Here is a 23039-nt window from a genome sequence, read left to right as displayed (position 1 = left end):
TGTCTTTTCTAAAACTTCACTGTTGCCACGAGAGACATTTAAGAAAAAGAGTGCTACTCTAGCTGAGGTTTGAATTCACAACCTGAGCAAAAGACAGAGCCAGTAGAGCTCTAGACATACCACAAGCTATTAAATTGCATCTCTGGAGCCTACTTGGTCCATGAAAACCTTTATTTCTTTATTTTGCATCCCACTCTTTCAGACACGTCCAAGCAGCTGACATTCAGGAGCTAACCCTTGATCTGCACCTTTCAGGTTAAGAGAAATATTACATTTTCAGCTTAGCAAAGGGGTGAGTCAAACCTAGGCAACCAGGAAAAACTGCAACAGTAACACAGCACCTTAGACTATGCAGTAATCCTCAATACTGTTTCCAAATCCTGCTCTGCTCTCAAATACTGTAAAGGAAAGAAACTGAAAACGGAATTATCTGATCTGTCATGAGATGGGATTATCTTGTTAGTTCAACAAAGATTTCAATCGTACCTCCACAATTTTACATCTTCCAAAATGGCGGGACCATAGAGAGAACAGCCTTTAAATTCTATGCTTCATAAGCAGCCCTTCTCTGCTATTTCTACAATGTAAATTCAGGACTAAACACAAAGGTAAAATAATCCCACAAGAACAGTTTCCTTCAAGCAGGTATAAAGCCAGTGACCTGAGCATCTCAGAACTTTTATAAATACTTCTGTCCTACTCCAGCTCAATGATCAAGGAACTCCGCATGGAGACTTCAGGAATTTCATGGTTGCATTTGCTGGATCTCATGTTAGTGTCACAGTGAAATGAAGAGGTTCATTCCATTCAATGTTGTGCCACTTCTAACTGTTCTTTCATCTCCATCATAACCACTCTCTCCTCTTTAGAAGCTGCCAGAGAGAAAACTTTGGAGATTTGATTATTATTACTTAATATGGACCGTTTTCCCTCATCTATTAGCCCAAGAGAAAAAATTAAACATATCCCCAAAATTAAACAGGCCAAAGAAATGAAAAATGGATACTTCTAACATGGTCCAATTGCTCACTCATTCCAGGTTTAAAGGACAACAAAAAAGAATTGATATACTACAATAAATATGGGCCATAGTATTCTAAACATGAATGCGAAAACCTTAAAGCAGGGGTCGGGAACCTTTTTGGCTGAGAGAGCCATGAACGCCACATATTTTAAAATGTAATTCCGTGAGAGCCATACAAGACCTACCAAATTAATTTACTACAACCCCCTACTCTCCTGACCCCCCCCCCCCCCAAGACCTGCCAAAAGTCCCTGGTGGTCCAGCGGGGGTCCAGGGCTTGCAGACAAATCTTTAATAAAAAAGTAAAAATCTAACAAAACCCCCCACCCTCCTGATGCCCCTCAATACCTCCAAAATTAATTTACTACAATCCCCCATCCTCCTGACCCCCCCAAGACCTGCCAAAAGTCCCTGGTGGTCCAGCGGGGGTCCGGGAGCGATCTCCTGAACTTGGGCTGTTGGCTGCCAATAGTCAAAATGGCGCCGACGGCCATTTGCCCTCACTATGTCACTGGGGTCGACCAATGGCGGCGGTAGCCCCTGTGACATAGTAAGGGCAAAGGGCCGTCGATGCCATTTTGATTACTGGCAGCCGACGGCCCTTTGCCCTTACTATGTTACAGGGGCTACCACCGCCATTGGTCGACCCCAGTGACATAGTGAGGGCAAAGGGCCGTCGGCGCCATTTTGACTACTGGCAGTCGACAGCCCAAGTCCAGGAGATCGCTCCCGGACCGCTCCTGGACTCCCGCTGGACCACCAGGGACTTTTGGCAGGTCTTGGGGGGGGGGGGGGGTCAGGAGGGTGGGGGGTTGTAGTAAATTAATTTTGGAGGTCTTGGGGGTGTCAGGAGGGTGGGGGTTTTTATTAGATTTTTACTTTTTTATTAAAGATTAGTCTGCGAGGCCAGATGCAGCCATCAAAAGAGCCACATCTGGCTCGCGAGCCATTGGTTCCCGACCCCTGCCTTAAAGCATCCAATCCAAAGCAATGATCTGCATCCTATAATTCAATTAAGAAGAAGAGTGACATCATAAAAAAACCAATCCCTCAGATCAATCAGAAGTCATTAAAAATAATCGATCATATCAATACTGATATGGTTTAATAAAAGCAAAACAATTAAATATTTCTTAATATGTGTGCTAAATCTTTGCTGTACATGGCTATAAACAGTATTATAATGGCAGCAAATATACTGTTTAATGAAACAAATTCATAATAATGTTCAGTCTCCCTCGATACAGAGAGCAAAATAGAGAAGTCCTACATTGTTGACACTGGCTAACAAATAATCTCTATTTTCCCAACATTGCTCCATTTAGTAAAAAATATAATATCATCTAGAGAAGCATTCATAACAATCATGTCAATATTGCTGCATCTCATTAAAAGGAATACAAAACATTCATTGCTAATATTCAGTCCTTTTCCAGGTACAGATTTAAGGAAAATGTAGATAAAGCCAGTATAGTCACCAAGGGATAGAAAAACATGTCTAACTTATCCTCCTCAATCAATGTTGATCTTCACCCTAACAAAAAATCTAGTGTCATCTGTAAGAAGAATCTGTTTAATGCAAAGAGACACAAGACAAAAGGGCATCATGTCGCAGAAGACAGAGAGACACAGCACCATTGTTCAATTATCTTCGTTTTTAGGACTCTTGTAGACTTTTCTACAAGAATCATATTATAGTGAGATCAATTTCTATGTACAACATCTGTAGATACACATCTTGAAATGAATTTCCGATGAAATATTCTGATTGATTGAAAATGGAGAAAATCTTTTCTTTCTACAGAAGAGATACAAAGAACTGAGAGCCAGTATCTGCAAAAGTAGTTCTGTTCGATACCAATAGCCAATATTTGGAATACTTTAAGATGCAGAAGGCCACTTTCACCATCACATCTTTTATGTTTAAGAGGTCTTTCATAGGAAAAGATAGGAAGATCTTGGAATGTGTCTCGTGTGATTGCCACTGAGAAATATCTCCAATGATCTTACTTCTATGTTGTGATTTTGATGCGAAAGGAAGAACACACTCATTTTTACTAGATACTTCTTTAACAAAATCAAATAAGAAGATAACAGTCGGCATAGTGATCTCTTTTTATTTCATATTCCGTTGAGTTTCTTGTATATGCACTGAATCTCTTTCCCAGATATCTACTTTTGGACTCAATACTACAATACATGTCAAGCAGAAGGAATTGAATGAAAGGAATACTGTCTTTTAATCTTTGCGGTGAGGGAATTCATGTTTCTTAATTGGTTGATGAAAAATGAGATTTGAAAATTTGCAAACCAGAAAAGTATTCAAGCTGTCTAGAAAAACATAAAGCCTTGCAATCACTCTACAAATGTATGACCATTGTGAGTGCATCCATGGATACCCTTTAGTGCAGTTTCCTCTTTTTTCGAGGTTAGGTTTGGTGCTCTTTTCCTCATGGCCTGGGTTCAATTCTCCCAGAGAGAATTTTGGTTTTGCTTCAGAGCATAAAGTTTTTAATTTTCTCCTTCGAAAGAGTAGCAATACCATTCTTTCAATCTTCCAGAATATTTCTCTTTATTTAAACCAGGCACAAATTGCCTGTAGCATCAGAGTTCTGAAAGCATTCTAGAACACTGGACTGCTTGATAGTAAATCAGAATCTTTCACTCATTATGACAACTTTTTTATTCATATTAAACTCCAATGTATACTAATCTATGGAAGAAATAAATTTCAATTTCTTTTACACTGGAGTGTTTCAGGCAGCAATTTAGAGAATTCACCTCTGTTGAGAACAATTTTATTTCCAAAATCATAACCATAGGCAATCAAAATATAATGGTGTTGAATACTTGGATGTTTTTAATTTCCAAACCTACAACTCCAACTGAAAGCCCGAAACACAAAGCAGGAAATGGCTAAAAATAGAAGAAAGAAGTTAATCTGCAATCTTGTAAGGGTGCTTAGCAGAGTGTTAGCATAGTTCAGATCTGTCCACGATATACTTGAGAAATGCCTACAATATTCCATTCAGATCATTGCAGATAATCAATAAATGGTTTTGGCTTCAGGGATGGAAATTTCTCAAAAGAAATCTTGAAGAGGGGTTGTTGCCAACCACGCATTCTTTGCATTTTTGTTCTGCCATACCAGGAGCTTTTCCTCCTCGATTTTCAGAAGTCTCCTCCATCATATTTTTCTGGCAATTGCAACAGTTGTGCCTCTAGTACTGGAAACTTTAAAAGCCAATACTAGAGCAAGAAGGATCTAGGGAAAACCCATGTTGGGTTCCTGCCATTCATTTCTCAAAGGACATTCAAATGTAGCATTATGAATTTTGTTTTTCAAGAGTTGCTGTGTTGTCAATTTAGAAAATTGTATCAACTCTAAATAAACTTAAATTTGGGATTGAAGAAAGAAGATCCCGCCTGAACAGGGACTTGAACCCTGGACCCTCAGATTAAAAGTCTGATGCTCTACCGACTGAGCTACTCAGGCATGGAAAAGTAGATAATTTTTCCTAACATGACTATCTAGTGTTGTATCCTACACCAAATTTCTCACTTGTTTCCTTCCTCATCTATAATATTGAAAATAGTTTTCAATTTTCAGCTCTGTAAATTGATAACATTAACATTGGTTTTTCACACTTAGAGCAGTCACTCTTAGTGCTACCGCTAAGATTTTTATTCATTTGTCAGTGAAAGCATCAGCACTCTTCAACATTTCAACAGAGTAATCGAAAGTCAAAGAATAAATGCATCACAAATAACTCAGAAAATATGAGTGTTAACACCAACATCATGTGCCTCACAAAATCAAAACATTCATTCGGTGCGGGTGCTTTCCAGGCAAATGCACCACTGGTAGCTGAGGCTGTCAAAAAAGCAAACAGAATGATAGGATTGAGTAGGAAGGGAATGGTGAATACAATGGAAAATGTCATAATGCCTCTGTACCGCTCCATGGTGAGACTGCACCTTCAATACTGTGTACAATTCTGGTCACCGCATCTCAAAATCGTATTGCTGCATCTCATTAAGAGGAATACAAAACATTCATTGCTAATATTCAGTCCCTTTCCAGGTACAGAATGAAGGAAAATGTAGTTAAAGCCAGCATAGTCACCAAGGGATAGAAAAATATGTCTGACTTATCCTCCATAATCAATGCTGATCTTCTCCCTAACAAAAAATCTAGTGTCATCTGTAAGAAGAATCTGTTTAATGCAAAGAGACACAAGACAAAAGGGCATCATGTCGCAGAAGACAGAGAGACACAGCACCATTGTTCAATTATCTTCGTTTTTAGGACTCTTGTAGACTTTTCTACAAGAATCATATTATAGTGAGATCAATTTCTATGTACAACATCTGTAGATACACATCTTGAAATGAATTTCCGATGAAATATTCTGATTGATTGAAAATGGAGAAAATCTTTTCTTTCTACAGAAGAGATACAAAGAACTGAGAGCCAGTATCTGCAAAAGTAGTTCTGTTCGATACCAATAGCCAATATTTGGAATACTTTAAGATGCAGAAGGCCACTTTCACCATCACATCTTTTATGTTTAAGAGGTCTTTCATAGGAAAAGATAGGAAGATCTTGGAATGTGTCTCGTGTGATTGCCACTGAGAAATATCTCCAATGATCTTACTTCTATGTTGTGATTTTGATGCGAAAGGAAGAACACACTCATTTTTACTAGATACTTCTTTAACAAAATCAAATAAGAAGATAACAGTCGGCATAGTGATCTCTTTTTATTTCATATTCCGTTGAGTTTCTTGTATATGCGCTGAATCTCTTTCCCAGATATCTACTTTTGGACTCAATACTACAATACATGTCAAGCAAAAGGAATTGAATGAAAGGAATACTCTCTTTTAATCTTTGCGGTGAGGGAATTTATGTTTCTTAATTGGTTGATGAAAAATGAGATTTGAAAATTTGCAAACCAGAAAAGTATTCAAGCTGTCTAGAAAAACATAAAGCCTTGCAATCACTCTACAAATGTATGACCATTGTGAGTGCATCCATGGATACCCTTTAGTGCAGTTTCCTCTTTTTTCGAGGTTAGGTTTGGTGCTCTTTTCCTCATGGCCTGGGTTCAATTCTCCCAGAGAGAATTTTGGTTTTGCTTCAGAGCATAAAGTTTTTAATTTTCTCCTTCGAAAGAGTAGCAATACCATTCTTTCAATCTTCCAGAATATTTCTCTTTATTTAAACCAGGCACAAATTGCCTGTAGCATCAGAGTTCTGAAAGCATTCTAGAACACTGGACTGCTTGATAGTAAATCAGAATCTTTCACTCATTATGACAACTTTTTTATTCATATTAAACTCCAATGTATACTAATCTATGGAAGAAATAAATTTCAATTTCTTTTACACTGGAGTGTTTCAGGCAGCAATTTAGAGAATTCACCTCTGTTGAGAACAATTTTATTTCCAAAATCATAACCATAGGCAATCAAAATATAATGGTGTTGAATACTTGGATGTTTTTAATTTCCAAACCTACAACTCCAACTGAAAGCCCGAAACACAAAGCAGGAAATGGCTAAAAATAGAAGAAAGAAGTTAATCTGCAATCTTGTAAGGGTGCTTAGCAGAGTGTTAGCATAGTTCAGATCTGTCCACGATATACTTGAGAAATGCCTACAATATTCCATTCAGATCATTGCAGATAATCAATAAATGGTTTTGGCTTCAGGGATGGAAATTTCTCAAAAGAAATCTTGAAGAGGGGTTGTTGCCAACCACGCATTCTTTGCATTTTTGTTCTGCCATACCAGGAGCTTTTCCTCCTCGATTTTCAGAAGTCTCCTCCATCATATTTTTCTGGCAATTGCAACAGTTGTGCCTCTAGTACTGGAAACTTTAAAAGCCAATACTAGAGCAAGAAGGATCTAGGGAAAACCCATGTTGGGTCCCTGCCATTCATTTCTCAAAGGACATTCAAATGTAGCATTATGAATTTTGTTTTTCAAGAGTTGCTGTGTTGTCAATTTAGAAAATTGTATCAACTCTAAATAAACTTAGATTTGGGATTGAAGAAAGAAGATCCCGCCTGAACAGGGACTTGAACCCTGGACCCTCAGATTAAAAGTCTGATGCTCTACCGACTGAGCTACTCAGGCATGAAAAAGTAGATAATTTTTCCTAACATGACTATCTAGTGTTGTATCCTACACTAAATTTCTCACTTGTTTCCTTCCTCATCTATAATATTGAAAATAGTTTTCAATTTTCAGCTCTGTAAATTGATAACATTAACATTGGTTTTTCACACTTAGAGCAGTCACTCTTAGTGCTACCGCTAAGATTTTTATTCATTTGTCAGTGAAAGCATCAGCACTCTTCAACATTTCAACAGAGTAATCGAAAGTCAAAGAATAAATGCATCACAAATAACTCAGAAAATATGAGTGTTAACACCAACATCATGTGCCTCACAAAATCAAAACATTCATTCGGTGCGGGTGCTTTCCAGGCAAATGCACCACTGGTAGCTGAGGCTGTCAAAAAAGCAAACAGAATGATAGGATTGAGTAGGAAGGGAATGGTGAATACAATGGAAAATGTCATAATGCCTCTGTACCGCTCCATGGTGAGACTGCACCTTCAATACTGTGTACAATTCTGGTCACCGCATCTCAAAATCGTATTGCTGCATCTCATTAAGAGGAATACATAACATTCATTGCTAATATTCAGTCCCTTTCCAGGTACAGAATGAAGGAAAATGTAGTTAAAGCCAGCATAGTCACCAAGGGATAGAAAAATATGTCTGACTTATCCTCCATAATCAATGCTGATCTTCTCTCTAACAAAAAATCTAGTGTCATCTGTAAGAAGAATCTGTTTAATGCAAAGAGACACAAGACAAAAGGTTATCATGTCGCAGAAGACAGAGAGACACAGCACCATTGTTCAATTATCTTCGTTTTTAGGACTCTTGTAGACTTTTCTACAAGAATCATATTATAGTGAGATCAATTTCTATGTACAACATCTGTAGATACACATCTTGAAATGAATTTCCGATGAAATATTCTGATTGATTGAAAATGGAGAAAATCTTTTCTTTCTACAGAAGAGATACAAAGAACTGAGAGCCAGTATCTGCAAAAGTAGTTCTGTTCGATACCAATAGCCAATATTTGGAATACTTTAAGATGCAGAAGGCCACTTTCACCATCACATCTTTTATGTTTAAGAGGTCTTTCATAGGAAAAGATAGGAAGATCTTGGAATGTGTCTCGTGTGATTGCCACTGAGAAATATCTCCAATGATCTTACTTCTATGTTGTGATTTTGATGCGAAAGGAAGAACACACTCATTTTTACTAGATACTTCTTTAACAAAATCTAATAAGAAGATTACAGTCGGCATAGTGATCTCTTTTTATTTCATATTCCATTGAGTTTCTTGTATATGCGCTGAATCTCTTTCCCAGATATCTACTTTTGGACTCAATACCACAATACATGTCAAGCAAAAGGAATTGAATGAAAGGAATACTCTCTTTTAATCTTTGCGGTGAGGGAATTTATGTTTCTTAATTGGTTGATGAAAAATGAGATTTGAAAATTTGCAAACCAGAAAAGTATTCAAGCTGTCTAGAAAAACATAAAGCCTTGCAATCACTCTACAAATGTATGACCATTGTGAGTGCATCCATGGATACCCTTTAGTGCAGTTTCCTCTTTTTTCGAGGTTAGGTTTGGTGCTCTTTTCCTCATGGCCTGGGTTCAATTCTCCCAGAGAGAATTTTGGTTTTGCTTCAGAGCATAAAGTTTTTAATTTTCTCCTTCGAAAGAGTAGCAATACCATTCTTTCAATCTTCCAGAATATTTCTCTTTATTTAAACCAGGCACAAATTGCCTGTAGCATCAGAGTTCTGAAAGCATTCTAGAACACTGGACTGCTTGATAGTAAATCAGAATCTTTCACTCATTATGACAACTTTTTTATTCATATTAAACTCCAATGTATACTAATCTATGGAAGAAATAAATTTCAATTTCTTTTACACTGGAGTGTTTCAGGCAGCAATTTAGAGAATTCACCTCTGTTGAGAACAATTTTATTTCCAAAATCATAACCATAGGCAATCAAAATATAATGGTGTTGAATACTTGGATGTTTTTAATTTCCAAACCTACAACTCCAACTGAAAGCCCGAAACACAAAGCAGGAAATGGCTAAAAATAGAAGAAAGAAGTTAATCTGCAATCTTGTAAGGGTGCTTAGCAGAGTGTTAGCATAGTTCACATCTGTCCACGATATACTTGAGAAATGCCTACAATATTCCATTCAGATCATTGCAGATAATCAATAAATGGTTTTGGCTTCAGGGATGGAAATTTCTCAAAAGAAATCTTGAAGAGGGGTTGTTGCCAACCACGCATTCTTTGCATTTTTGTTCTGCCATACCAGGAGCTTTTCCTCCTCGATTTTCAGAAGTCTCCTCCATCATATTTTTCTGGCAATTGCAACAGTTGTGCCTCTAGTACTGGAAACTTTAAAAGCCAATACTAGAGCAAGAAGGATCTAGGGAAAACCCATGTTGGGTCCCTGCCATTCATTTCTCAAAGGAAATTCAAATGTAGCATTATGAATTTTGTTTTTCAAGAGTTGCTGTGTTGTCAATTTAGAAAATTGTATAAACTCTAAATAAACTTTGATTTGGGATTGAAGAGAGAAGATCCCGCCTGAACAGGGACTTGAACCCTGGACCCTCAGATTAAAAGTCTGATGCTCTACCGACTGAGCTACTCAGGCATGAAAAAGTAGATAATTTTTGCTAACATGACTATCTAGTGTTGTATCCTACACTAGAGATGTGCATTCGTTTTTCACAATTTAGTCAATGCCAACAACATTGTCTAATTCGTCATTGTTGGGGAAGTTGGGAAAAAGAATCAAAATTCCACGAATTTTCGGGTTAAAGTCGGTTTTTTATTACTGCGCACTAACGAATGTTAGTGCGCATGGACTATCCGTTAGCGCGCAGTCGCTGGACGTAGTGCGCAGTACATGGCGCCTCACCCTACTGCGCACTAACGGATTACTAGTGCGCACTAGGTACATGACAGTGCGCGCTGAGATACGTTAGTGCGCACTAAGGTAAACTGATACTACATTGATACTTTTTTGTAAATTGAAGGTTGAATATGTATTCCTATTGGGTGTCTTCTTGTTTTTTATTCATTACCAAGGTTACCAACAGCCAAGGTGCTGTTTTTTACAGATTGTTTTATATGGGGGATGGGGAATGGGAATGGGGGATAGAGCTATTAGCTTGAAGTTCTAATCCTACTGTAGTAGTGTGTCTGTGGATATTGTGATTATGTCATCAATCATGTGACTAGAATTTGTTTGATATATTATGCATAATATTCATTTGCATTATTTTTGAATTGGCCACTTAAATTAATAGGTTTATTTTCCCTCCTACTTTTAGTCAATAGGTAGCTATAATAGCTATATAATAAGGGGTGCTCTGCTTATGTGTTGCTTTTGTTTTGTGGGTTTGAGGAGAAAACATCAGTCAATCAGTTTATAGCTAGCTGCAGCTGTTGATTTGATAGCTAATATATTATACAGCCTTTATTGTTATTAAGGGGTACTAGCTGCTAGCTGGCTTAGCTAGCTGATTCTAGTATCAGCCTATGATACTAGCAGCCAGCCAGTAGCTAGCCATTGCCACTAGCCACAGTAGCATATAGCTGCTACTGCTAGCAGCCAAGTACCACTAGCCAAAATAGCCAATAGCCACAACCAGTGAGCTGAGCTGAGCTCTACTCTTTTTTTCTGTTTCTTGAGTGAGCTCTTCGTTCGCAGCATTCCTAGCCTAGACATAGGCAGGCACCAGCACTCCAGTCCAGCAGCAGGGCTTGCTTATAAAGGACAAGGTGAAGGTAGGTGCGTTGATTGCTTTCTGAACATTGCAGCAGTAGAGTTTTAATAGATTTATAAATATATAAAATTATATAATATTATATTTATCAATATTATATAGATGTATGTGTAATCTACCAGATTTATCACTAATAGTGTTTATAGCTAGCTAGCCATAGCCAGTGACACTAGGCTAATAGCTAGCTTGGCTATTAGCCTAGTGTCACTGGCTATGGCTAGCTATTAAAGCCAGTGAGTCACTACTATCAAATCAATTCTACTACTAAACCTATAATTGGCCAATAGTCTGTCCAATATCCTATATTATGTATCTTGTGCTTGGCTTGAGGCTTCTGCTCCTGGGTGTGAGATTTGTGGGTAAGACTTGAAGTGGGAGGGAGAAGTTATTTTAGTTCAAAGAACAGAATAGGCCTGAAAAGGATATGAAAAAATAAGAATAGGACTTCTCTAACCTCAATGCAGAAAAGCCTAGCCAGTCCTGCCAGGAGGCTAATGTAATGAGTGAACTGAAGTATTGCAGCCTAGTTTCAGTCTCAGTCTGCTGCAGTTTGATGCTCTGGCCAATGCATGGTATAAATTGCAATATAATATATTAGTAAGTATACTATATCAAATTATCAATTGTCAGTGTCACTCATTGACTAATAATCACTATATCCTTCTTTGTCCTGTGGTCTGGGGGTAGCCTTAGCAATAGCTAGCTAGCTATTGCTAATGCTATTAGCTCAATAAAGTTTTAAAAATGAATACCAAACTAATTTATTAACTTGTTTAATGTACTATATTTATTATATATTTCTTTGACCACAGGATCATAATGCCCCTACCAGTACCCTCTGGAAAAAAACGTGTTGCTAGTGATAGTGCTACTGGAAAGAGCTTTCTGCCAGTCCCTAGGAAAAAACTGCGATTTTTTGAGAAGAAAGAGGATGTAGAAGTGCAAGGAAACTTGTTGCAAGGGAAGGAACGAGCAAAATTTGAGGGAAAGGTGAAAAGATTAGATGAAAGAATGGTGCTACAGAAAGTATTGGATGATGATGATGAATCAGATATTGAGGAGGAGGAGGAGGAGGAGGAGGATGATCAGGAGTTTTTGGCTAGTAAACATTCTGAGGAGAAGGAGGAGGAGGAGAACAGAAGCAATGACAATGTTAGTCAGATTGCAAAACAAACAACTACTGCCAGTGCCAGCAGTATTGCTGGTACCCTGTCCCCTACACCATTTGAACATCCACGTGTGACTACTACTACTACTACTACTACTACTACTACTACTATTTCTACTACTAGTATGAAAATGACAAGTATCCAGCCTAGAGTAAGGAACAGTACAAGGACATCAAAGATTTGGAATCATTATCATGTTGTGGCTGACCAGAGATTTGGACAATGTATCCATTGTAAAAAGATGGTGAGCCGTGGAAGAATTATTGGACATCTTACTAACAGCAACATGAAATATCACCTTGAAAGAGAACATAGAGCACTGTTGCTTGCAGAAGAAGCTGGTCCCACCATGCTTGCCCAGGCTTCAAGTAAAGCAACAGGGAAGCAGCCACAGAAGGAAAGTAGTAGTACTAAAGAAGATACAGATTGTGTGCATCTGCAGAAGCAGCAGTCTCCTCTTCCTCATCCCCAGCAGCAGCGGCAAGCTACCATGGAGCAGATGGGGTGGTGTTCTTCTGCAATGTCACAGAGCAGGAAGCAGGCAATGTCCAAAGTGGGTACACGACATATTGCTCTAATGATTGCTGTGGATGATCAGCCACTGCAGATTGTAGAAAATGAGGGATTTAAGCGGATGCTCCATTATTTCGCCCCTTACTACAAACTTCCTTCAAGAAGTACATTTAGCCGTCAGGTGCTTCCTTCCCTATACAGAAAATGTCGTGCTGAAATGCAGATTATGATGGCAAGGGCAAAGGGGAGGAGCATCCATCTCACCACTGATGTTTGGACTAGTATGAATGCAATGCATGCATATTTGTTTCTAACAGCACATTGGTGGCAGCTGGATGAGGCATTAATACCTGTAAGCACTAGCAGCATTGGCAGTGGCAGTGGCAGCAGCTCCAAAAAGGTTTTGCCAGGATACCATTGGGCTTTACTGCATGCTCAAGTGCTAGACAAGAGACATACTTCAGAAAATATCTTACATGCAATTCAGGGGATGATGGAAAAATGGAATGGGCTCCTTAGAAGCAGTGATATGGAATGCTTAAATGGATTTTTCATTACTGACAATGGTTCCAATATTATTAAGGCTCTGGCTGATGGTAGATTCAACGGCATCCGATGCTTTGCACATACCCTGCATCTGATAGTGAGGGATGCTTTGGGGCTTAGTGGCAAGGAAGGTGGTACTAGTTGTAGTAGTCAACTCCTGAAGCGGTTGATTGAAAAGTGTCGCAAAATAGCTGGGCATTTCAATCGTAGTGTAAAAAGTGGGAAGCAACTCAGAAAGAGGCAAATAGCAGTTGGTGCACCTTTGCACAACCTTCTTCAGGATGTGCCTACCAGATGGATTCCACCTATCTTATGTTGGAGAGGTTGTCTGAACAGCAGACACCTCTTCATGATTTGGCAATGGCAACTGAAATTGGATTGGAAAATCCTCTTGGATGTCAGGACTGGACAAACATTGCACACATGGTGCATGTCCTCAAGCCTTTCAAAGTATATACTGATGCATTGAGTTCAGCTAATGCCACTTTGGGTGGTGTCATCCCTGTAATAAACTATCTGGAGGAGGTATTAGAGGAATTTCTGCATCATCCAGATTTCTCTAAGGAAGTGTTAATGCTTGTTAAATGCTTAAAAGAGCAAGTTCAAAAAAGATTGAAACCTCTCATGCAAAGGGATTGCTATATGTTAGCCACGATGTGTGACCCACGTGTGAAAGGCAGTATTGCTCTCAAGAACAATGCTCTTACACATTGGAAAAAAATGTTGATTAAAATGGTTGAAAACATAATGTCTAACAGGGTCTGTTCCACTGGTAACGATGAAAAAGAATTAGTATCATCCTCTCAGTCTCCAACTCCATCCTGCTCAAGTACTAGTATGATCAGCTGCTCCCCTACCCCTTCCATAACACATCAAAATATGAGTTATTCCACATTTAATGAACTGCCTGCCATGTCACAAGCAATCGCATCAGCTGTTGGCAGAAGAGTTACTACTACTGAGTCCTACCTGCAGGAGAATGTTTCAGAACTGCATGTTAAGAGTTTTCTGTCTGAGCCAATTCAGAGCATGGACTCAGATCCCTTGAGATATTGGGCACAGAAAGCTTCAATGTGGCCTGATCTTGCAATACTAGCACAGCACTTTCTTTCCTGCCCGCCAACAAGTGTGCAAAGTGAAAGAGTATTTTCAATGACAGGGAACATAGTGAGTCCACACCGTGCACGTTTGTCTCCAGACTTAGTCGAGCAATTGGTTTTTATCAAAACGAACTTTCCACAGCTTGGGTATCCGAACTTTCCCTGTGACTGGGAGGAGTGAGCCTCTTGTCGAGGGCCGAGATCCAAGGTCAAGGGGTGGAAGAGAGGCTTGGCTCTATGCAGCTGTGCTCCCCGCATCGCTTGCTGGGGTGCCCGGCCACAAGAGGCAGCAGCGGCCACAACATTGCCGCTGCTGCCTCTTGTGGCCCACAGGAGAAGCCAGTCTGGGAGTCACAAGACATAAACACTCTGTCCTGCTGCATCTCCAACACAGGCTTCTCACTCCCAGGCTCCTTTCCCCCAGTGTCCACCTCTGAGGCAGGCAAGTCCTCACTGGGTTCTTCTGCCTGGGCGTCCATCTCCGACAGCATGATTGTGTGAATGAAGTATGAAAGAATTTCAGGCCAATACAATATTAAATTGCACTTACAGTGCACAGAGAGGTTGATACTCTAAGTAGCTAGTGGCTGTACTAGTAGTAGCTAGCTACTAGCTAGCTACTACTAGCTACTGGATATCCAAGTACTAGCTACTACTTGGATATCCAGTTTATATCCAACTAGTAGCTAGCTACAACTACTAGCTACTAGTTGGATATAAACTGTTACTGTTATATCCACCCTACTGTAACAATATATTGATTAACCAAATATATACAGACACCCTTGAGTGTAATAAAAAGAGAAAACTGAGCACCCAGAAGTTGTACATTTCTGAAGGATTTTTTGTTCATGAGTCTGCTTTCTCCTAGTCCTTCTCCTTACTCCTACTTTAGTATCACAAGCATTACTTTTTTTGCTTCAAATGGCTGTCTTGGTCATGGAGCAATTTTTGGCATTGACGTGTGAGTCATTGCAGTAGCTTGAGTGCTGCACACACTGCACACAGTGCACAATATTGTATTGGCCAGGTTGAAAGATGTGTGAATGGTCAGTAGCCACGGTTGAAGCCTTGACGTTGGCGCTACTGCTCACAAGTATACAACTTGTGCTAATTCAGCCAGACTGAATGTTGTATGGAAGTGTATGACTAACTTAGTTACTACTACTAAAACAATGAAATGTGTTGGATTAATAGACATACATCCGTACATGTCTGCTCTTTGTAATTTAGTAGTACCATACTATATTATTTTGGAATAATTATTATTAGTTAAATGACTAATAATATATAATATATAAAAAAGAACAAGCAAACATTTACAATGTGTAAACAAATTTATTTTAACATATTTATATTTCACACACCACCACAGTAGAGAGTAGACACATTAAAACAAAAAACAAAAAAAAAAAAAACCAGGCCAGCAGCCCAGGTCAAGGCGAAATATGATGCCTTGACTTCATGATGTTGCAGCAGGGTCAGGCTCATGTGGAGAGGAGGGTGCCGCCACTGGAGAAACCTGCTCTGAAGCAGAGGGAACTGGCACCTCCTCCTCATGAGGCATCTCATGAGGAGGAGAAGCCATTTCCCTCTGCTCCTGAGGGGCCTCCTCCAGGGCTAACAACCTCCTCTCCACATTGCAGACACTGGCCTGCAGCTCTCCGACCTTCTGCTGCAACATCATGTAGTCGGCATCATATTTCGCCTTGAACTGCCGTACTTCCTGCAGGATCTCCTCCAACTTTGAATATTGTGCACAGCAGCACTTACAGGTTGGAGGAGATCCTGCAGGAAGTACGGCAGTGCTGGTGCTGGTGCTGGCACTGGCGCTGGCGCTGGTGCTGGTGCTGGTGGTGGTGCTGGCGCTGGTGGTGGTGCTGGTGGCAGTGGTGGGCCGCTGGGTATTGGCAGGCTTTTCTTGGCCTGTAAAGAAATTTAAAAAAAAAAATAATTCAACATGAGACACAGAACTATACATTATACATACATTACATACATAGTCAGATATGACATAAAAAAGCAAATACTAATGGATGCGTGTGAGCAAGTTTATAAAATAATCTACCCCTTATTTAGTTTATTGACTTGAGGATTATAGAAAAATGAGGAGTCCATTGCAGGGGAGAAGGAGTGAGGGGAGAGTGGAGGGATATCAAATCTATCAACATAGATTAGAGAGAATACATAATTTGAAGGATTGGAAGGATAAATAATAGTCAATCTCAGGTTACACAGAATATGATGGTAGGAGATACACTACAAACCTCTTCTTTTTTTTCACCTTCAATTCTTTAGTTTACTATCATAGCCACTCAGTGTCATTTAATATATACAAATAAATAAATACACACATCCCCCCATTCCCAATCCCCAGCCACTATAACTGACTGATATAAAAAAAAAGATTTTGTTTTTCAGCCTCAGATAATATATACTACTGTACTGGCCGTGCCAAGATATATTATTTCCTACCTAGACCACTACTTGTTGTTGCTGCCTCCATCCTCCTCTGGTGACAGCTCTGCCTCCCACTAGGCCCAGGAAGCCCCGCCTCGTCCCTGCCTGGGTGTGGTTCTGTACAAGACAAATCAAAATTCAGAGAACAACAGTTAGAATTTTAAAAACAAGAATGAGATCAGACACAATGATTCATTCACTGTTATATTAAAGAAACATTTTTAAACACAAATTCCATTACAATTAATTGAATAGTTGTGTAATGTGTGTTGTTCTTGTGTAGTATTCTGAAAACAACTTACCAGGCACGGAACGGGGCAAGGTTCGGCGGACCTCCTCGAGCCACCTACCCTCGTGCAATCGCAGATGGCGACCTGAAAATTAGAGGAATATACAGGAAAAAGAATAACATTGATTAATTTTTACAACATGCCCATGTTTTGCCTTGACCTACTAGATTATTTTTTATGCAACATACAAAAGTTAGTTATACATAAATACTATTTTATTTATATTTCAATGTGGCTTTCAAAAAAATCCCAAATACCACCATTTCAAAAAGATAAATATAAATATCAATAATATACCACAGATAATTTTATTTCCTTTGTAGTCTAGTTATTAAGTATTAATACTAGTATAGTATAGGGTAAGGGTGGTACACTAGTAGCTAGCTAGCTAGTAGCTAGCTACTAGTATTTCTGTTTTTTTAAAATATATTTACTTAACATTATAACTTTTATTACTTATAGTAGTTAATTATTACATTATAATTATATAACTCACTGTATGCTACTAGTAGCTACTGTAGCTAGTATTACTATCATACTCTATTTAATTTTCAATGACAAAATAATATACATAATTTATAATTGAATAATATGATCAACATTATTATTTCTCACCTTTCTGTTTTAGGTCTTCCACCTCACGAGGGTAGGAGGCCCGCCGGCAAAACTCCTCCTGGAGAGAGGCCCAGGCAGCAGTCTCCCTTTGCAGGTTAGGCCTGCTGCCTGGGGGGGTGTATAGGTTCCTCTCATCCAGGAGCATGAGCCGGGCCAGGAGGTCCACGTCGGCCTGGGTAAAGCGGGGCTTCCTGGACCTTGCTGCCACCTTGGAGGAGGACGGTGGGGAGGAGTCAGACTCCCTCCCCCTGTCACCACCAGACTCCCTTTCACGTTCCATCCTACCAAGAGAAAATAAAAAAGGAGATGAAAAAAAGTATGTGCTATAGGACAGCTGTTTGTTCAGAAGCTCACACACTAATGCAGGGAGGGGCTAGGCAGCTCCCCCCTGTCTGTGAAGCCAGCCCTCAGCCCTCACCCTCACAGTGACAGTACACTATTCAGTTCAGTGGCAGGGACATGGGGGGGGGGGGAAGGAGTGAGGGTCAGGCAGCTGAGCTCCCCCCCCCCCCTGTCTGTGAAGCCAGCCAGCCTCTCACTACGTAATGCAGGCAGGGAGGGAGCTGTCTCAGCCCTCACCCTCACAGTGACAGTACACTATTCAGTTCAGTGGCAGGGACATGGGGGGGGGGGGAGGAGTGAGGGTCAGGCAGCTGAGTTGCCCCCCCCTGTCTGTGAAGCCAGCCAGCCTCTCACTACGTAATGCAGGCAGGGAGGGAGCTGTCTCAGCCCTCACCCTCACAGTGACAGTACACTATTCAGTTCAGTGGCAGGGACATGGGGGGGGGGGGGAGGAGTGAGGGTCAGGCAGCTGAGCTCCCCCCCCCCTGTCTGTGAAGCCAGCCAGCCTCTCACTACGTAATGCAGGCAGGGAGGGAGCTGTCTCAGCCCTCACCCTCACAGTGACAGTACACTATTCAGTTCAGTGGCAGGGACATGGGGGGGCGGGGAGGAGTGAGGGTCAGGCAGCTGAGCTCCCCCCCCCCCTGTCTGTGAAGCCAGCCAGCCTCTCACTACGTAATGCAGGCAGGGAGGGAGCTGTCTCAGCCCTCACCCTCACAGTGACAGTACACTATTCAGTTCAGTGGCAGGGACATGGGGGGGGGGGGGGGAGGAGTGAGGGTCAGGCAGCTGAGCTCCCCCCCCCCCTGTCTGTGAAGCCAGCCAGCCTCTCATGCAGGGAGGGAGCTGTCTGTGTGACACTGACAATCTCTGTTAAACTTTTTTTCACTAAATTAGCATAAAATTATACTTTTGTGTGTTAAACTTTTAATTTCCCCTAATGTAAGTAACTTCATTTAATATTATTTTTATATTATTTTATGCTGCTTCACCGAAAAAAAAGTGCATTAACTATTTAACTTAACCAACTAAGTAACTAATAGTAAAGTAATACTGTATAAACTAAAACAAAATCTTATATATTTATTATATTATACACTTACAGTGGTAAAGTTGTTGATGATATTGATTTTGATTTGTAACTCTCAGTCTGACTCTGTGCACAGCTCAAAGAAACACTATCAGGCTCAGCTTGCTTCTCAGAAGTTCTCACTGGCACTGCTGCTGCTCTGTCTGACTCAGACAGCACGTAGTAAGAAAATATTTATTAGTGCGTGTAGCAAAATGGCCTCCGGGGACCTCACAAAGCATGCTCAAGATAGCGCGCACTAATCCGCGTTAGTGCGCACTACCCAGCGGTAGTGTGCACTAGCCAGCGGTAGTGCGCACTAACTACGGATGAGTTAAAATACTGATTCTACATTCCCATTGGCTGTTTTCCAGGTGGTGCGAACCAGTGGGAGCCCAGAACCGTACATTTAGCTAACGAACTCCTTAAAAATTGATACGTTTTACTTAAAAGTTGCAATTTTTGGTAGTGCGCACTAGCATTAGGTAGTGCGCACTAACCGGAACTTGGGGCGCACTAACCTCGTTAGTGCGCACTAACTCTGTTCGTAAAAAAAAAACCAAACCACACGCGAAAAACTAAACTTTTAAACGAATCGGTCGACCGAAGCCCGACCCGATTCCTAAAAACGAAGCACATCTCTATCCTACACTAAATTTCCCACTTGTTTCCTTCCTCATCTATAATATTGAAAATAGTTTTCAATTTTCAGCTCTGTAAATTGATAACATTAACATTGGTTTTTCACACTTAGAGCAGTCACTCTTAGTGCTACCGCTAAGATTTTTATTCATTTGTCAGTGAAAGCATCAGCACTCTTCAACATTTCAACAGAGTAATCGAAAGTCAAAGAATAAATGCATCACAAATAACTCAGAAAATATGAGTGTTAACACCAACATCATGTGCCTCACAAAATCAAAACATTCATTCGGTGCGGGTGCTTTCGAGGCAAATGCACCACTGGTAGCTGAGGCTGTCAAAAAAGCAAACAGAATGATAGGATTGAGTAGGAAGGGAATGGTGAATACAATGGAAAATGTCATAATGCCTCTGTACCACTCCATGGTGAGACTGCACCTTCAATGCTGTGTACAATTCTGGTCACCGCATCTCAAAATCGTATTGCTGCATCTCATTAAGAGGAATACAAAACATTCATTGCTAATATTCAGTCCCTTTCCAGGTACAGAATGAAGGAAAATGTAGTTAAAGCCAGCATAGTCACCAAGGGATAGAAAAATATGTCTGACAAAAGGGCATCATGTCGCAGAAGACAGAGAGACACAGCCCCATTGTTCAATTATCAATTATCTTCGTTTTTAGGACTCTTGTAGACTTTTCTACAAGAATCATATTATAGTGAGATCAATTTATATGTACAACATCTGTAGATACACATCTTGAAATGAATTTCCGATGAAATATTCTGATTGATTGAAAATGGAGAAAATCTTTTCTTTCTACGGAAGAGATACAAAGAACTGAGAGCCAGTATCTGCAAAAGTAGTTCTGTTCGATACCAATAGCCAATATTTGGAATACTTTAAAATGCAGAAGGCCACTTTCACCATCACATCTTTTATGTTTAAGAGGTCTTTCATAGGATAAGATAGGAAGATCTAGGAATGTGTCTCGTGTGATTGCCACTGAGAAATATCTCCAATGATCTTACTTCTATGTTGTGATTTTGATGCGAAAGGAAGAACACACTCATTTTTACTAGATACTTCTTTAACAAAATCGAATAAGAAGATAACAGTCGGCATATGATCTCTTTTTATTTCATATTCCTTTGAGTTTCTTGTATATGCGCTGAATCTCTTTCCCAGATATCTACTTTTGGACTCAATACCACAATACATGTCAAGCAAAAGGAATTGAATGAAAGGAATACTCTCTTTTAATCTTTGCGGTGAAGGAATTTATGTTTCTTAATTGGTTGATGAAAAATGAGATTTGAAAATTTGCAAACCAGAAAAGTATTCAAGCTGTCTAGAAAAACATAAAGCCTTGCAATCACTCTACAAATGTATGACCATTGTGAGTGCATCCATGGATAACCTTTAGTGCCGTTTCCTCTTTTTTCGAGGTTAGGTTTGGTGCTCTTTTCCTCATGGCCTGGGTTCAATTCTCCCAGAGAGAATTTTGGTTTTGCTTCAGAGCAGAAAGTTTTTAATTTTCTCCTTCGAATGAGTAGCAATACCATTCTTTCAATCTTCCAGAATATTTCTCTTTATTTAAACCAGGCACAAATTGCCTGTAGCATCAGAGTTCTGAAAGCATTCTAGAACACTAGACTGCTTGATAGTAAATCAGAATCTTTCACTCATTATGACAACTTTTTTATTCATATTAAACTCCAATGTATACTAATCTATGGAAGAAATAAATTTCAATTTCTTTTACACTGGAGTGTTTCAGGCAGCAATTTAGAGAATTCACCTCTGTTGAGAACAATTTTATTTCCAAAATCATAACCATAGGCAATCAAAATATAATGGTGTTGAATACTTGGATGTTTTTAATTTCCAAACCTACAACTCCAACTGAAAGCCCGAAACACAAAGCAGGAAATGGCTAAAAATAGAAGAAAGAAGTTAATCTGCAATCTTGTAAGGGTGCTTAGCAGAGTGTTAGCATAGTTCAGATCTGTCCACGATATACTTGAGAAATGCCTACAATATTCCATTCAGATCATTGCAGATAATCAATAAATGGTTTTGGCTTCAGGGATGGAAATTTCTCAAAAGAAATCTTGAAGAGGGGTTGTTGCCAACCACGCATTCTTTGCATTTTTGTTCTGCCATACCAGGAGCTTTTCCTCCTCGATTTTCAGAAGTCTCCTCCATCATATTTTTCTGGCAATTCCAAGAGTTGTGCCTCTAGTACTGGAAACTTTAAGAGCCAATACTAGAGCAAGAAGGATCTAGGGAAAATCCATGTTGGGTTCCTGCCATTCATTTCTCAAAGGACATTCAAATGTAGCATTATGAATTTTGTTTTTCAAGAGTTGCTGTGTTGTCAATTTAGAAAATTGTATCAACTCTAAATAAACTTAGATTTGGGATTGAAGAAAGAAGATCCCTACCTGAACAGGGACTTGAACCCTGGACCCTCAGATTAAAAGTCTGATGCTCTACTGACTGAGCTACTCAGGCTTGACGCATGTAATATTTTTTCCTAACATGACTACCTAGTGATGCCTCCTACACTATCTTTCCTGCTTGTTTGTTTCTTCATCTATAATATTAAGAATGTTTTTCAATTTTCAACTCCCTAAATTGATAAAAATAACATTGGTTAGAGCAGCCACTCTTAGTGCTACCCCTAAGATTTTTATTCATTTATCCATGACAGAATCAGCACTCTTCAACATCCCCTCAGCGCCAAACCCGGCTCACTTAGGGACGGATGCAATAATGTGCGTCCAGCCTAGCACATGAGTTTGTACGTAGTTGGATACGCGTTTTGGACGGGCTACACTAGCACCCGATTCAATAAGGCGATTAGCACGTTCAAAATGATGTGCCCAAACAAATGCATAGCCAATAGCGTCCATCACATGTAAATTCCATGTAGATGAGGTTATTAGCTATTACCCCCAATGCAGGAAAGTGCTGGGTGCCCAACATACACCTTTTAACATGGTAAATTTAACTCTAGCCCGCAAGGTGAAGTAAAGTCAATTCAGGAATCAAGGGCTCAGGACAAATTTTAAAAAATACAGTCCTCTGCGTTATGATGAGTACGTCTTCCTACTTAGTATCATTGTGAGACTTTAATTTACTGCATGCAGTGGAGAGATTAAAAAATAATTTCTTATGACTGCACAATATACATGCCCATAGCAAGGGGCGCTTAGTATAAGGCACTTCAGTAACCTCAGCAAAATACCAAAAAAATTGGCCTGAAGAAGGGGGATAAAAATGGACGCTCATATTGAGTGCCTGTAGCAATTCTGGGCACCCAATGCAATTG

General features: G+C 39.8%; 1 protein-coding gene and 4 non-coding genes across 6 annotated transcripts in view; all 5 read right to left on the bottom strand.

The window, feature by feature from the left end:
- The window catches only part of LOC115092963 (zinc finger protein 567-like), a 1005854-nt gene that overhangs the window by 307150 nt on the left and 675665 nt on the right, over positions 1-23039 (bottom strand). The window lies entirely within an intron of this gene.
- On the bottom strand, positions 4448-4520 carry TRNAK-UUU. The gene has a single exon. It is a non-coding gene; the product is annotated as a tRNA-Lys (tRNA).
- Positions 7096-7168, bottom strand: TRNAK-UUU. Its single transcript has one exon. It is a non-coding gene; the product is annotated as a tRNA-Lys (tRNA).
- On the bottom strand, positions 9744-9816 carry TRNAK-UUU. Its single transcript has one exon. It is a non-coding gene; the product is annotated as a tRNA-Lys (tRNA).
- Positions 22147-22219, bottom strand: TRNAK-UUU. The gene has a single exon. It is a non-coding gene; the product is annotated as a tRNA-Lys (tRNA).

Source organism: Rhinatrema bivittatum, chromosome 1 (assembly GCF_901001135.1).
Source record: "Rhinatrema bivittatum chromosome 1, aRhiBiv1.1, whole genome shotgun sequence".
Lineage (NCBI taxonomy): Eukaryota > Metazoa > Chordata > Amphibia > Gymnophiona > Rhinatrematidae > Rhinatrema > Rhinatrema bivittatum.
This window is presented reverse-complemented; position numbering and strand designations above follow the sequence as displayed.